The sequence below is a fragment of the Pristiophorus japonicus genome, chromosome 5 (assembly GCF_044704955.1).
Source record: "Pristiophorus japonicus isolate sPriJap1 chromosome 5, sPriJap1.hap1, whole genome shotgun sequence".
NCBI lineage: Eukaryota > Metazoa > Chordata > Chondrichthyes > Pristiophoridae > Pristiophorus > Pristiophorus japonicus.
Genome location: NC_091981.1, coordinates 48,541,555 through 48,557,864, shown reverse-complemented (window position 1 = coordinate 48,557,864; position 16,310 = coordinate 48,541,555). Strand labels below are relative to the sequence as shown.

Genomic DNA, 16,310 nt, shown 5'->3' with positions numbered 1-16,310 from the left:
ACTGGCCATTTCAAATCAGAAAGGCAGTGGAGTGACCATTACTCTGGGAAGAGATTCCTGGGCACATACACAGAGAGCAAGGGAGAAGTCAACCCAATCAATCTTAAGGCACTGATTTGTAGCAAACTGCCCCAAGATGGGCAAGCAAGCCCAAAAACTAGCTATTTTTTTTAAGGGAGAGAGAACAGAGAGATTAATAACTATAGGTACAATTAACCTTGATAAAGATGTATTTTTGTGCATGAAACTAATCATAACTAGAGAAAGCAATGAGGAATAATAGTTATTTATATAGTGCCTTTAACATAGTAAAATATCCCAAGGCGCTTCACAACAGTGTTACAGACAAACAGATAAATGTGACACCGAGCCACAAAAGAAATTAAGGCAGATGATTAAAAGCTTGTTTAAAGAGATAGGTTTTAACGAGCGTCTTAAAGGAAAAAAGAGGTAGAGAGGTGTAAAGGTTTAGGGAGGGAGTTCCAGAGCTTAGGGCCCAGGCAGCTGAAGGCACTGCCACCGATGTTTGAGCAGTTATAATGAGGGATGTTCAAGAGGCCAGAATTTGAGGAGCGCAGACATCTTGTGGGATTGTGAGGCTGAAAAAGATTAGAGAGATAGGGAGGGGCAAGGCCATGGAGGGATTTGTAAACAAGGATGAGAATTTTGAAAGAGAGTTGTTTAACAATAAGACATGGCTGATCTGTGACCTAACTTCATATATCCGCCTTTACCCATATCCTTTCATACCTATGGTTAACAAAAATCCTTCAATCTCCGATTTAAAATTAACAATCGACTTAGCACCAACTGCCATTTGCAGAAGAGAATTCCAAACTTAGAAGCATTTCTTAACTTCTCTCCTGAAAGATCTGGCTCTAATTTTTAGGCTATGTCCCTTAGTCCAAGATACCTCAACCATGTTCTGTATCGACCCTATCAGTTCCCTATTTTTTGAAAACTTTGATCAAATCACCCCTTAACCTTCCAAATTCCAAGGAATACAATCCTTGTTTATGTAAATTCTCCTTGAAATTTAACCCTTGGAGTCCAGGTATCATTCTGGTAAATCTCAACAACTTTCCCTCCAAGGCTAATATATCCTTCCTAAGATGTGATGCCCAGAACTGAACACAACACTCTAGGTCTAACCAAGGCTTTGTATAGTTGCAGTATAACTTCTACCCCCTTGTATTCTAGTCCTCGAGATATAAAGCCCAGCATTCCATTAGCCCAGCATTCCAATAGCCTTTTTGATTCTTTTCTGTATCCATCCATGACATTTTAATGATCTATGTGCATGGACCCCCAAGTCCCTTTGGATCTCCACAGTTTCTAGTTTTTTACCATTGAGAAAGTACTCTAGTCTATCCTTTTTTAGGTCCAACGTGGATGACCTCACACTCACCTACATTGAAAGCCATTTGCCACAGTTTTGCCCATTCACTTAATCTAATAATTTCATGCTTCCATCTACACTGCTTACAATGCCGCTTATCTATGGGTCATCAACAAACTTGGATATGTGGCACCCTATCCCATCATCTAAGCCATTAATAAATTGGGTGAATAGTTGAGGCCCCAACTGTGTGACACCCAGTGGTCGTCACATCCTGCCCGTCATGTATTCAACTATCATTGTAACCCATGTATAAGCTGACCTAAGTTGTACACCTTGAGAACATTGACCACAGGGGGCGAACTTGTGGGAGACACTCCTAACCTGAACTTACAGGTATAAAAGGGGAAGCTCCAACCACCTTCAGTCTCTTGTGGTCTTGGCAATAAAGGTGACTGGTCACAGAGTGACCTTCTCCCAAGTATGGGCCTCGTGTGCATTTATACTGTATAGTAAGGACATATCATTGGCGATGAGAAACTGGGAGTTAAACCACGCGAGCATGGCCACCAGCAGCACAGAAGAGAGGTACTGTGTTGGTGATGATTGGGACGACTTTATTGAGAGACTACAGCAAAGTTTTGTCATTAAGGAATGGTTGGGACAGGATTTGGCCGACAAACGCAGGACTCATCTCCTGACAGTTTGTGGATCCAGAACATACTCCCTGATGAAGGACCTTCCAGCGCCAGAGAAGCCAGCGGACAAGACGTTCGAAGAGCTCAGTAAGTTGATCGGGGAACATCTTAAACCGGCGAGCAGCATGCACGTGGCGAGACACCGGTTTTACACGCACCTGGGGCGAGAAGGGCAAAGCGTTCCAGACTTCGTGGCAGATCCCCGGTGACTGGCGAGCCTATGTAAGTTCCCAGATACATGCAGAGCGGAGATGCTGCAAGACTTTTTTTATTGAGGGCATCGGGCACGCTGGGGTTTGCAGGAAACTGATTGAGACCAAAGACTTGACCTTCAAAGCGGCAGTTCTGACAGCCCAGACAATTATCTCAGGGGAGGAAGAGACCAGAATGATTTATGACAAAAATCTTGGCTCAAATGCGACAAACGACCAGGGAGTCAACATTGTTAATGCGGCACACAGTTCTCCAGACAGACAAGGGCAATCGGACATGCCCCAGCATGTAGTCGAACCCAAAGGGGGAATTCAACAGAGACAATGGCTAGCTGAACGGTGATTCATGCCATCGCAATGGACAATGCGGCCAGTAATGGGGCCATCAACACCTGTTAATAGTGCGCTTAAGCACCATTACAGAGATAGTCAGAGACAATCGACTGATAATGGACCTTTTGTTTCCAACAATGGGGCCTCCAGCTCATGCTGGAGGTGTGGAGGCAAACACCCAGCCAGAGCTTGCAGGTACCAGCAATATACCTGCAGAAACTGCAACGTCAGCGGTCACTAGCCACGTATGTGCAGGAAGCCTGCAGCCAGGTTGATGTACGAGGAGGACGGGCCTGATGTAAGCCCTACGACGCCAAATGAATACTGGGGGAAATCGCTGGAAGCTGAAGTTCAGCGAGTTCATGTGGAGCACATATACAGTTTGTATAACAGGACCCCACCGATAATGATGAAAGTGCTCCTCAATGGCATCCCAGTATTAATGGAGCTAGACACAGGGGCCAGCCAGTCCCTGATGAGTATCAAACAGTTCGAAAAGTTGTGGGCGTCCAAGGCCAGGAGGCCAAACTTATTGCCGATTGACGCACTGCTACGGACATATACAAAGCAGATCATTCCGGTGCTAGGTAGCGCCATGGTAGTCCTGACCCACAAAGGTTCGGAGAACAGGTTGCCACTCTGGATTGTCCCGGGGGACGGTCCTGCACTACTGGGGAGGAGTCGGCTTGTTGTCATGAACTGGAAATAGGGCGATGTCATGCAATTTCTTCTGTGCAGCGAGTGTCATGCTCACAGGTCCTGGACAAATTTGACTCATTATTTCAACCCGGCATCGGCACTTTCATGGGGACCAAGGTAGTGATTCATATAAACCGTGACGCCTAGGCCAGTACACCACAAGGCCAGAGCGGTGCCATACGTGATGCGAATTGGACCGCCTGCTGAGGGAAGGCATCATCTCGCCAGTTGAATTCAGTGACTGGGCGAGCCCGATCGTGCCGGTGCTCAAGGCGGATGGGTTGGTCAGGATATGTGGCGATTACAAGGCCACCATCAATCGGGTGTCACTCCAAGACCTGTAGCCGCTACCTAGAGCGGAGGACCTCTTTGCGACACTATCCGGTGGCAAACTTTTTTCAAAATTGGACCTGACCTCAGCTTACATGGCCCAGGAGCTGGGAAGTGAGTCGAAGAAGCTGACCACCATCATGACACACAAGGGGTTGTTTGAGTATAACAGATGTCCATTCGGGATTCGTTTGGCCAATGCGATCTTTCAGCGAAATGTGGAAAGCTTCCTCAAGTCGATTCCAAGGACGGTGGTTTTTCAAGATGACAGCCTCATCACAGGTCGCGATACTGAAGAACACCTCCACAACCTGGAGGAGGTGCTACACAGACTGGACCGGGTAGGGCTGCGACTGAAAAAGGCGAAGTGAGTCTTCTTAGCTCCAGAGGTAGAATTCCCGGGGAGGAGGGTAGCAGCAGACGGGATCAGACCTACTGCGTCTAAAACAGAAGCGATCCAGAGAGCACCCAGACCCCGTAACATGACGGAGCTGCGTTCATTCCAGGGGCTCCTGAACTATTTTGGTAACTTTCTTCCCAAATTGAGCACGCTGTTAGAGCTGCTACACATGCTCCTATGCAAAGGTCGCGATTGAGTCTGGGGGGGGACAGCCAGGAAAGGGCTTTTGATAGAGCACGCAATTTGTTATGCTCCAACAAACTGTTAACATTATATGACCCGTGTAAGAAACTAGTTTTAACGTGCGATGCGTCATCCTATGCGATTGGGTGTGTGTTGCAGCATGTGAATGCCAATGGTCAGTTAAAGCCGGTAGCTTATGCCTCCAGAAGTCTGTCCCAGGCAGAAAGGGGCTACGGGATGGTAGAAAAGGGAGCGGTAGCATGTGTATATGCAGTAAAAAAATGCACCAGTGCCTGTTTGGCAGGAAATTTGAACTGGAGACAGATCACAAACCCCTAACATCCCTTTTGGCCGACAAGGCCATAAAGGCGAATGCATCGGCCCGCATATGGAGGTGGGCACTTACGTTAGCCGCCTATGACTGCACAATTCGACACAGACCGGGCACTGAAAACTGTGCCGATGCACTCAGCAGGCTCCCACTAGCCACCACTGAGGGGGCAACAGAGCATAATGCTGAGATGGTCATGGCTGTTGAAGCTTTCGAAAGCGAAGGCTCACCTGTGACAGCCCGTCAGATTAAAGTCTGGACAAATAAAGACCCGCTACTGTCTTTGGTTAAGAAATGTGTCCTGAATGGGAACTGGGCAGCCACGTACGGGGCATGCCCTGAGGAGTTTAAGCCGTTTCATAGGCGCAAGGATGAACTCTCGATTCATTGCCTACTGTGGGAAAACCGAATAGTCATGCCCCAGAAGGGCAGAGAGGTGTTTATCAGAGAACTTCATAATGAGCACCCGGGCATTGTCATGATGAAGGCAATTGCCAGGTCACACGTTTGGTGGCCAGGGATAGATGCAGACCTGGAACTTTGTGTTCACAGGTGCAACACATGTGCTCAGCAGGGCAACGCACCCAGGGAAGCCCCCCTTAGCCCCTGGTCCTGGCCCACCAAGCCATGGTCACGCATCCATGTGGACTATGCAGGTCCTTTCATGGGAAAAATGTTTTTGGTTGTAGTAGACGCCTACTCCAAATGGATTGAGTGTGCCATTTTAAATTCAAGCATATCCTCTGCCACGGTAGAAAGTCTACAGGCAATGTTCGCCACCCATGGTCTACCGGATGTCTTGGTCAGCGACAATGGCCCGTGCTTCACAAGCACTGAATTCCAGGACTTCATGGCAGGCAATGGAATCAACCATGTCAGAACGGCACCGTTCAAGCCAGCCTAAAACAGCCAGGTGGAACGAGCAGTGCAGATAATCAAACAGGGGATGCTCAGAAACCAAGGGGGTTCCCTACAAAGCCGCTTATCACGCCTCCTGTTGGCCAATAGATCCCGACCACACTCGCTCACAGGGGTTCCACCCGCAGAGCTGCTAATGAAAAGGACGCTCAAAACCAGGTTATCCCTTATACACCCCACTATGAAAGAAATTGTTGAGAGCAGGAGTTAGTCACATTGTGACTACCATGACAAGAATGCGAGGGCGCGATGTATTGATGTCAATTACCCTGTTTTTGTCCTTAATTACGCTGCAGGGCCCAAATGGCTTGCAGGCACTGTGACTGCCAAAGAGGAGAATAGGGTTCTCGTAGTTAAACTTACCAATGGACAAATCTGCCGCAAACGTGGATCAAACTAAAAGGAGGCAACCCCATATAAGAAGCAGAGGAAGAACACGACGTGTTCCACCACAGGTGACCGAACACTGGAACCAAGTGGAGGAGAATCCAGTCACTGTGGGCAGTCCGGACAGGCCTGAGGCACCGCAAACAGCAGACACTCGGCCCAGCATCCAACAATCGGAGCCCCAACTCAGGCGCTCTACAAGCAAGCGTAAACCACCAAAGAGATTTAACCTGTGATCCCAATAAGACTTTGGGGGGGGGGGGGGGGGAAGGTGATGCCATGTATTCAACTCTCATTGTACCCCATGTATAAGTTGTACACCTTGAGAACATTGACGACAGAGGGCGAACTTGTGGGAGACACTCCTAACCTGGACTTTCCGGTATAAAAGGGGAAGCTCCACCAACCTTCAGTTTCTTGAGGTCTTGGCAATAAAGCTGATTGGTCACAGAGTGACCTTCTCCCAAGTATGGGCCTCGTGTGCATTTATTCTGTATAGTAAGGACATATCACTGCCAATTAGAGTATCTGCCCATTATCCCTACTCTATCTCCTGCCGCTCAGCCAATTTCCCTGCCAAGTCATTAATTTGCCTTCAATTCCATCAGCTTCAACTTTAGCCAACAGTCCCTTGTAAGGGACTTTATCGAATGTCATTTGGAAGTCCATATAAACAACATCCATAGACATTGCCCTTTCCACTACTTCAGTCACCCCTTCAAAAAAATTCAATCAGGTTTGTCAGGCATTACCTACCCTTTACAAATCTATGCTGGCTCTCTATCTGATCAGCTGAAAATTTTCAAGGTGTTCAGTTTCTCCATCCTTAATTATAGACTGTAATAATTTCCTGACAACAGATGTTAGGTTAACTGGCCAATAATTCTCTGGTTTTCCCCTCTCACCTTTCTTAAATAGCAGAGCGATGTGTGCGATTTTCCAATCTAAAAGGAGCAGTTCCTGAATCTTCCTCTACTGTAAATACTGACACAAAGTAATGAGTTGACGGCACAAATCATTACAAATGGGTATGATTTGGTGACCATTACAGAAACGTGGTTGCAGGGGGGCCAAGACTGGGAATTAAACATACAGAGGTATCTGACAATTCGGAAAGATAGACAAGAAGGGAAAGGAGGTGGGGTAGCTCTGTTAATAAAGGATGATATCAGGACAGTTGTGAGAGACGATATTGGCTCTAATGAACAAAATGTTGAATCATTGTGGGTGGAGATTAGAGATAGTAAGGGGAAAAAGTCACTGATGTGCATAGTTTATAGGCCCCCAAATAATAACTTCACAGTGGGGCGGGCAATAATCAAGGGAATAATGGAGGCATGTGAAAAAGGAACGGCAGTAATCATGGGGGATTTTAACCTACATATCGATTGGTCAAATCAAATCGCACGGGGTAGCCTTGAGGAGGAATTCATAGAATGTATACAGGATTGTTTCTTAGAACAGTATGTTACAGAACCTACAAGGGAGCAAGCTATCTTAGATCTGGTCCTGTGTATTGAGACAGGAATAATAAACGATCTCCTAGTAAAAGATCCTCTCGGAATGAGTGATCACAGTATGGTTGAATTTGTACTACAGATTGAGGGTCAGGAAGTAGTGTCTCAAACGAGCATACAATGCTTAAACAAAGGGGACTACAGTGGGATGAGGGCAAAGTTGGCTAAAGTAGACTGGAAACACAGACTAAACGGTGGAACAATTGAGGAACAGTGGAGGACTTTTAAGGAGCTCTTTCATAGTGCTCAACAAAAATATATTCCAGTGAAAAAGAAGGGTGGTAAGAGAAGGGATAACCAGCCGTGGATAACCAAGGAAATAAAGGAGAGTATCAAATTAAAAACCAATGCGTATAAGGTGGTCAATGTTAGTGGGAAACTAGAAGATTGGGAAAATTTTAAACGACAGCAAAGAATGACTAAGAAAGCAATAAAGAAAGGAAAGATAGATTACGAAAGTAAACTTGCGCAAAACATAAAAACAGATAGTAAAAGCTTTTACAGATATATAAAACGGAAAAGAGTGACTAAAGTAAATGTTGGTCCCTTAGAAGATGAGAAGGGGGATTTAATAATGGGAAATGTGGAAATGGCTGAGACCTTAAACAATTATTTTGCTTCCGTCTTCACAGTGGAAGACACAAAAACCATGCCAAAAATTGCTGGTCACAGGAATGTGGGAAGGGAGGACCTTGAGACAATCTCTATCACTAGGGGGGTAGTGCTGGACAGGCTAATGGGACTCAAGGTAGACAAGTCCCCTGGTCCTGATGAAATGCATCCCAGGGTATTAAAAGAGATGGCGGAAGTTATAGCAGATGCATTCGTTGTAATCTACCAAAATTCTCTGGACTCTGCGGAGGTACCAGTGGATTGGAAAGCAGCTAATGTAACGCCTCTGTTTAAAAAAAAAAGGGGGCAGACAAAAGGCAGGTAACTATAGGCCGGTTAGTTTAACATCTGTAGTGGGGAAAATGCTTGAAACTATCATTAAGGAAGAAATAGCGGGACATCTAGATAGGAATAGTGCAATTAAGCAGACGCAACATGGATTCATGAAGGGGAAGTCATGTTTAACTAATTTACTGGAATTCTTTGAGGATATAACGAGCATGGTGGATAGAGGTGTACCGATGGATGTGGTGTATTTAGATTTCCAAAGGGCATTCGATAAGGTGCCACACAAAAGGTTACTGCAGAAGATAAAGGTATGCGGAGTCAGAGGAAATGTATTAGCATGGATAGAGAATTGGCTGGCTACCAGAAAGCAGAGAGTCGGGATAAATGGGTCCTTTTCGGGTTGGAAATCAGTGGTTAGTGGTGTGCCACAGGGATCGGTGTTGGGACCACAACTGTTTACAATATACATAGATGACCTGGAAGAGGGGACAGAGTGTAGTGTAACAAAATTTGCAGATGACACAAAGATTAGTGGGAAAGCTGGTTGTGTAGAGGACACAGAGAGGCTGCAAAGAGATTTAGATAGGTTAAGCGAATGGGCTAAGGTTTGGCAGATGTAATACAATGTCGGAAAATGTGAGGTCATCCACCTTGGGAAAAAAAAACAGTAAAAGGGAATATTATTTGAATGGGGAGAAATTACAACATGCTGCGGTGCAGAGGGACCTGGAGGTCCTTGTGCATGAATCCCAAAAAGTTAGTTTGCAGGTGCAGCAGGTAATCAGGAAGGCGAATGGAATGTTGGCCTTCATTGCGAGAGGGATGGAGTACAAAAGCAGGGAGGTCCTGCTGCAACTGTATAGGGTATTGGTGAGGCTGCACCTGGAGTACTGCGTGCAGTTTTGGTCACCTTACTTGAGGAAGGATATACTAGCTTTGGAGGGGGTACAGAGACGATTCACTCGGCTGATTCCGGAGATGAGAGGGTTACCTTATGATGATAGATTGAGTAAACTAGGTCTTTACTCGTTGGAGTTCAGAAGGATGAGGGGTGATCTTTTAGAAACATTTAAAATAATGAAAGGGATAGACAAGATAGAGGCAGAGAGGTTGTTTCCACTGGTCGGGGAGACTAGAACTAGGGGGCACAACCTCAAAATACGGGGGAGCCAATTTAAAACCGAGTTGAGAAGGAATTTCTTCTCCCAGTGGGTTGTGAATCTGTGAAATTCTCTGCCCAAGGAAGCAGTTGAGGCTAGCTCATTGAATATATTCAAATCACAGATAGATAGATTTTTAACCAATAAGGGAATTAAGGGTTACGGGGAGCGGACGGGTAAGTGGAGCTGAGTCCACGGCCAGATCAGCCATGATGTTGTTGAATGGCGGAACAGGCTCGAGGGGCTAGATGGCCTACTCCTGTTCTTAATTCTTATGTTCTTATGTAATTATTCAGCATAACCGACATTGCCCCTCAGGGGTATAAATTGGCTCAGTATTACATTAAATTCGTTTTTGAACATCTCTAACTGATCTTGTCTCAATTTATCCATTAACAAATTTGTCCAGTTTACTGTGGACAGTCTCTGTCTCATCTCTTTGAAATCGGCCTTACCTCAATCTAGAATCTTACTAGCTGTTTTGCATTTCTCCCTTTCAAACACAAAGTTGAATTCGATAAGAATATGATCGCTTTTAGATAATTATTCATGCATCGTTAGCCTGTTAAATAAATCTGGCTCATTACCCATCATTAAATCCAATATGGCCTACCCCCTTGTTGGTTCTCGGACATGTTGTTGCAGAAAACTATCCTGAACACACAAGAAATTCGCTACCTTTCTGCTTATTCCAAACTATATGGAAGATATAATCCCCCATTAAAACCACTCTGCCTTTACTACAAGTTTGTCTAATCTCGACATTTATACAAAAGCAAAATACTGCAGATGCTGGAATCTGGAATAAAAACAGAAAATGCTGGCTATCTCAGCGGGTCAGGCAGCATCTGTGGAGAGAAAGCAGAGTATACGTTTTGGGCCGATGACTCTTCATCAGATGTGCAATAAAAACAAAAAATACTGGAAATCTCAACAGTCAGCGGGTCTGACGAAGGGTCATCGACCCGAAATGTTAACTGTTTCTCTCGCCATAGATGCTGCCTGACCCGCTGAGATTTCCAGCATTTTCTGTTTTTATTCGAGATTCTGCCACTTCACAGTTGCTACCAGGGGACCTATACACAACTCTCACTGCAGTCTTGAATTCTTTTCTCTTCCTTAATTCCACTCACATAGTCTCCATTGCCTGCTTATCTCTCATTATATCCTTTCAGCATTGAAGTAACTTCATCCTTAATCACGAAGGCTATTTGCTCCCCCTCTACCAGTTTCCCTAGCCTTCCTGTAGACCTTATAACCTGGTACATGAGCATCTTGCAGCCATGTCTCAGTAATGGTTATCACGTATCCTCCCAAGTTGAATTTGCACCTGCAATTAATCCCATTTGGTCCTTATACTCCGTGCATTTGTATTAAGAAAGCTTATTTGGGCCTAACCTGTCCTTTGGCCTCAATGTTCTTTTTTCTCTCTCCTGATTTAATTACTTTAATATCTTTTAATTTTCCCTTTATCTGTAGTGCCTAAGGCACAATTTTTGACTGTTACTCTATTCTCTTCCCTTCTGTTTGTTTTATAATTATTATATATACACACTACCTTTTCTATCAGAGTCCTCCCCCACTCCTCACCTCCATTTACTTGTGGCATCTGTGGTGGTCTAAACGTAATTATTCTCTTCCTCCCCCTCTAAAATATCAAAAGGTTTGGCAGTCAGGCTGGCTCTGTTTTTGGCATCTGGTTGCGATCATGTATTAGAAAAACTGATATCTTAATCGCATCTAACTAATTTTTATTTTCTATGCTTGCTTGATTCGAATTTACTGACACATTTCTGGTGACATAAGGACTTAGCTTTTACACACACCAACAGAGAATGATGGGACCTGAACAATCAGATCCCCATCACTGAAAAACATAAGAAATAGGAGCAGGAGTAGTCCATTTGCCCCCTTGAGCCTGCTCCACCATATAATAAGATCATGGCTGATCTGATCATGGACTCAGCTCCACTTCCCTGCCTGCTCCCCATAACCCTTATCACTTAAAGATCCGTCTCTCACCGCCTTAAATATATTCAAAGACCCAGCCTCCACAGGTCTCCGAGGCAGAGAATTCCATTGATTTACAACCCTGAGAGAAGAAATGTCTCCTCATCTCAGTTTTAAATGGGCGGCCCCTTATTCGGAGACCATGCCACCTAGTTTTAGTTTCCCCTATGAGTGGAAATATCCTCTCTGCATCCACCTTGTCGAGCTCCCTCATTATTTTATATGTTTCGGTAAGATCACCCCTCATTCTTCTAAACTCCAATGAGAATAAGCCCAACCTACTCAACCTTTTCTCATAAGTCAACCCCCTCATCTCCAGAATCAACCTAGTGAACCTTCTTTGAACAACCTCCAATGCCAGGATATCCTTCCTTAAATACGGAGATCACAAAATTGTACGCAGTACTCCAGGTGTGGCCTTGCCAATACCCTGTACAGTTGGAGCAGGACTTCTCTGCTTTTATACTCTATCCCCCTTGCAATAAAGGCCAATATTCCATTTGCCATCCTGATTACTTGCTGTACCTGCATACTAACTTTGTGTTTCATGCAGAAGGATATCCAGGTCTCTCTGCAATTTTTCTCCATTTAAATTATAATTTGCTTTTCTATTATTTGTGCCAAAGTGGATAACCTCACATTTTCCCACAAATTTTTGCCCACTCACTTAGCCTGTCTATATCCCTTTGCAGATTTTTTGTGTCCTCCTCACAATTTGCTTTCTCACCCATCTTTGTATCAGCAAACTTGGCTACATTGCACTCGGTCCCTTCATCCAAGTCATTAATATAGATTGTAAATAGTTGAGGACCCAGCACCGATCCCTGTGGCACCCCACTAGTTACTGTTTGCCAACCGGAAAATGACCCATCTATCCCAACTCCTGTTTTCTGTTAGTTAGCCAATCCTCTATCCATGTTAATGTATTACTCCCAGCCCCGTGAGCTTTTATCTTGTGCAGTAACCTCTTCTGTGGCACCTTATCAAATGCCTTCTGGAAACATGGAGCAACCTTGCTACCCTCAATCGGGCAATTCAATTAAACTCAACTCTTCAGGCAACACTTAGCAACAAACTGTGTTCCTAAAGACAGATGTCAGCACTTTCAGTTCATTATCTGAAAGTCTGCAAAACTGGCAGTGTGTTAATGCTTAATGAAGGAAATGTGTGTGTCACAAGTCATCTGTTAACATATATAATTCTACTGTGCATACCAGGTTAGATTGTAAGACTACCAAGGATCTGTGCAATAACGGTTTTAAAAGTAAAAAAGTTGGATTGTCTTTTTTAATTGAGATTCAGCTTCATAGAATCTTGACTTAAATTGATACTAAATGTAACATTATACTGTCATTAAACATTTCCATTGTTTTGTACTTAGTGCCTATGCATTGCCGATACAGTTCTTGGATTCACAAGAAATTGCTGCAGATGTTTTTCTGAGGCTGGTGAAACATAGAAACAAAGAAACATAGAAAATAGGTGCAGGAGTAGGCCATTCGGCCCTTTGAGCCTGCGCCACCATTCAATATAATCATGACTGATCATGCAACTTCAGTACCCCATTCCTGCTTTCTCTCCATACCCCTTGATACCTTTAGCCGTAAGAGCCACATCTAACTCCCTTTTGAATATATCTAACGAACTGGCCTCACCTTCTGTGGTAGAGAATTCCACAGATTCACAACTCTGAGTGAAGAAGTTTCTCCTCATCTCGGTCCTAAATGGCTTACCCCTTATCCTTAGACTGTGTCCCCTGGTTCTGGACTTCCCCAACATCGGAACATTCATCCTGCATCTAACCTGTCCAATCCCGTCAGAATTTTATATGTTTCTATGAGGTCTCCTCTCATTCTTCTAAATTCCAGTGAATATCCAGTCTTTCTTCATATGTCAGTCCTGCCATCCCGGGAATCAGTCTGATGAACCTTCACTGCACTCCCTCAATAGCAAGAATGTCCTTCCTCAGATTAGGAGACCTAAACTGTGCACAATATTCAAGATATGGCCTCACCAAGGCCCTGCATAACTGCAGTAAGACCTCCCTGCTCCTATACTCAAATACTCTCGCTATGAAGGCCAACATGTCATTTGCCTTCTTCACCAGCTGCTTATCTGCATGCCAACTTTCAATGACTGATGTACCATGACACCCAGGCCTCGTTGCACCTCCCCTCTTCCTAATCTGTCACCATTCAAATAATATTCTGCCTTCCTGTTTTTTTCCACCAAAGTGGATAACCTCACATTTATCCACATTATACTGCATCTGCCATGCATTTGCCCACTCACCTAACCTGTCCAAGTCACCCTGCAGCCTCTTACCGTCCTCCTCACAGCTCACACTGCCACCCAGCTTAGTGTCATCTGCAAACTTGGAGATATTACATTCAATTCCTTCATCCAAATCATTAATGTATATTGTAAATAGCTGGGGTCCCAGCACTGAACATTGCGTTACCCCACTCGTCACTGCCTGCCATTCTGATAAGGACCCGTTTATTCTTACTCTTTGTTTCCTGTCTGCCAACCAGTTCTCTATCCAGGTCAATACATTACCCCCAATACCATGTGCTTTAATTTTGCACACTAATCTCTTGTGTGGGACCTTGTCAAAAGCCTTTTGAAAGTCCAAATACACCACATCCACTGGTTCTCCCTTGTCCACTCTACTAGTTACATCCTCAAAAAATTCCAGAAGATTTGTCAAGCATGATTTCCCTTTCATAAATCCATGCTGACTTGGACCGATCCTGTCACTGCTTTCCAACTGCGCTGCTATTACATCTTTAATAATTGATTCCAACATTTTCCCCACTACCGATGTCAGGCTAACTGGTCTATAATTCCCTGTTTTCTCTCTCCCTCCGTTTTTAAAAAAGTGGTGTTACATTAGCTACCCTCCAATCCATAGGAACTGTTCCAGGGTCTATAGAATGTTGGAAAATGTCCAATGCATCCACTATTTCTAGGGCCACTTCCTTAAGTACTCTGGGATGCAGACTATCGGGCCCTGGGGATTTATCGGCCTTCAATCCCATCAATTTTCCTAACATAATTTCCTAACTAATAAGGATTTCCTTCAGTTCCTCCTTCTCGCTGGACCCTCAGTCCCCTAGTATTTCCGGAAGGTTATTTGCGTTTTCCTTAGTGAAGGCAGAACCAAAGTATTTGTTCAATTGGTCTGCCATTTCCTTGTTTCCCATTATAAATTCACCAGATTCTGAATGCAAGAGACTTGCATTTGTCTTCACTAATCTTTTTCTCTTCACATATCTACAGAAGCTTTTGCAGTCAGGTTTTATGTTCCCTGCAAGCTTACTCTCATACTCTAATTTCCCCCTCCTAATTTGTCCTCCTCTGCTGAATTCTAAATTTCTCCCAGTTCTCAGGTTTGCTGCTTTTTCTGGCCAATTTATATGCCTCTTCCTTGGATTTAACACTATCCCTAATTTCCCTTGTTAGCCACGGTTGAGCCACCTTTCCCGTTTTATTTTTACTCCAGACAGGGATATACAATTGTTGAAGTTCATCCATGTGATCTTTAAATGTCTGCCATTGCCTATCCACCGTCAACCCATTAAGTATCATTCGCCCGTCTATCCTAGCCAATTCACATCTCATACCATCGAAGTTACCGTTCCCTAAGTTCAGGACCCTAGTCTCTGAATTAACTGTGTCACTCTCCATTTTAATGAAGAATTCTACCATATTATGGTCACTGTTCCCCAAGGGGCCTTGCACAACAAGATTGCTAATTAATCTTCTCATATTACACACACCCAGTCTAGGATGGCCACTCTCTAGTTGGTTCCTCAAAATATTGGTCTAGAAAACCATCCCTTATGCACTCCAGGAAATCCTCCTCCACCGTATTGCTACCAGTCTGGTTAGCCCAATCTATATATAAATTAAAGTCACTCAGGATAACTGCTGTACTTTTATTGCACGCATCCCTAATTTCCTGTTTGATAAGCTAGGAGCCACGTGGAAGATACGTTTGACCCCTGCTGTACCTAACCTGCGAACGCTGGCATTGGGTGATCAGAGAATTCATATTAGCCCATTCTAGAAAATATCTGTTACTCAGTGATTCAGTAAATTTCTGAGGATAGGTTAATTCCCTGAATACATACATTTGGCCAAATTTGAACAATTTGGGTTCAGCTCTATGGGGGCAAGTTTCGGGCCGCGCCTAGAACGGCGCAGCTCCGAGAGCCACGCCTGTTTTCTGCACTGAAAAGTGCATCAAAAACTTATTGCGTTATTCTCCGGTTGAAATCGACTCCATTCCAGGTCGGCGCGGCGTGGAGACATCTGCGGGGGGCGGGGCCAAAGCATGGCGCCGATTCTCTGCCTGCAGAGGGGCGGGGCTAGGTCGCAGAAGCCGACATCGTGCCAGCAGCCCTGCGCATGCACGCTGGAACGTGCGCACATGTGCAGTGTGAAATAAACATTGGCACTCGGCCATTTTTAAAGGTACATCGCCCTTTGGGCTTTAAGCTAGCGCTTGTAGTACTCTGGCGAATAATACAGTAAGTTATCGTCTAAGTTTGTGGTTGGGCATAGTGGCGTATCTAATCCTAGTTTGGGGCCCAACTGTCGTGGCATCAAGAATCCTGGTGTTATAAGTCACTTTCATCGTTGATGGTTCCACTTATGAGTGCGTGTAACAGCTTGAGGAGGTCTTAACTTTAGTTATTGAAGGTTTTCTTAAACCACTCTTTACGCCGGGAGAGTATTAATATGGGTCACTCGTATAACTGCGGCGGCTGGCACGAGATTTACCAACCCAGTTAACCGTAACTGATTCAAGCTTGCGCTTATACATCAATGTTTATCACTGCTGAAGTCCCTTGGAGGGTGTGGCTAAGCAAGGTGTCTTGGCTACAT

General features: G+C 44.6%; 2 protein-coding genes across 3 annotated transcripts in view; one reads left to right on the top strand and one right to left on the bottom strand.

Moving 5' to 3' along the window:
• The window catches only part of acot13 (acyl-CoA thioesterase 13), a 220,355-nt gene that overhangs the window by 58,031 nt on the left and 146,014 nt on the right, over positions 1–16,310 (top strand). The window lies entirely within an intron of this gene.
• Positions 1–16,310, bottom strand: part of LOC139264333 (dyslexia-associated protein KIAA0319-like) — a 128,061-nt gene that overhangs the window by 59,592 nt on the left and 52,159 nt on the right. The window lies entirely within an intron of this gene.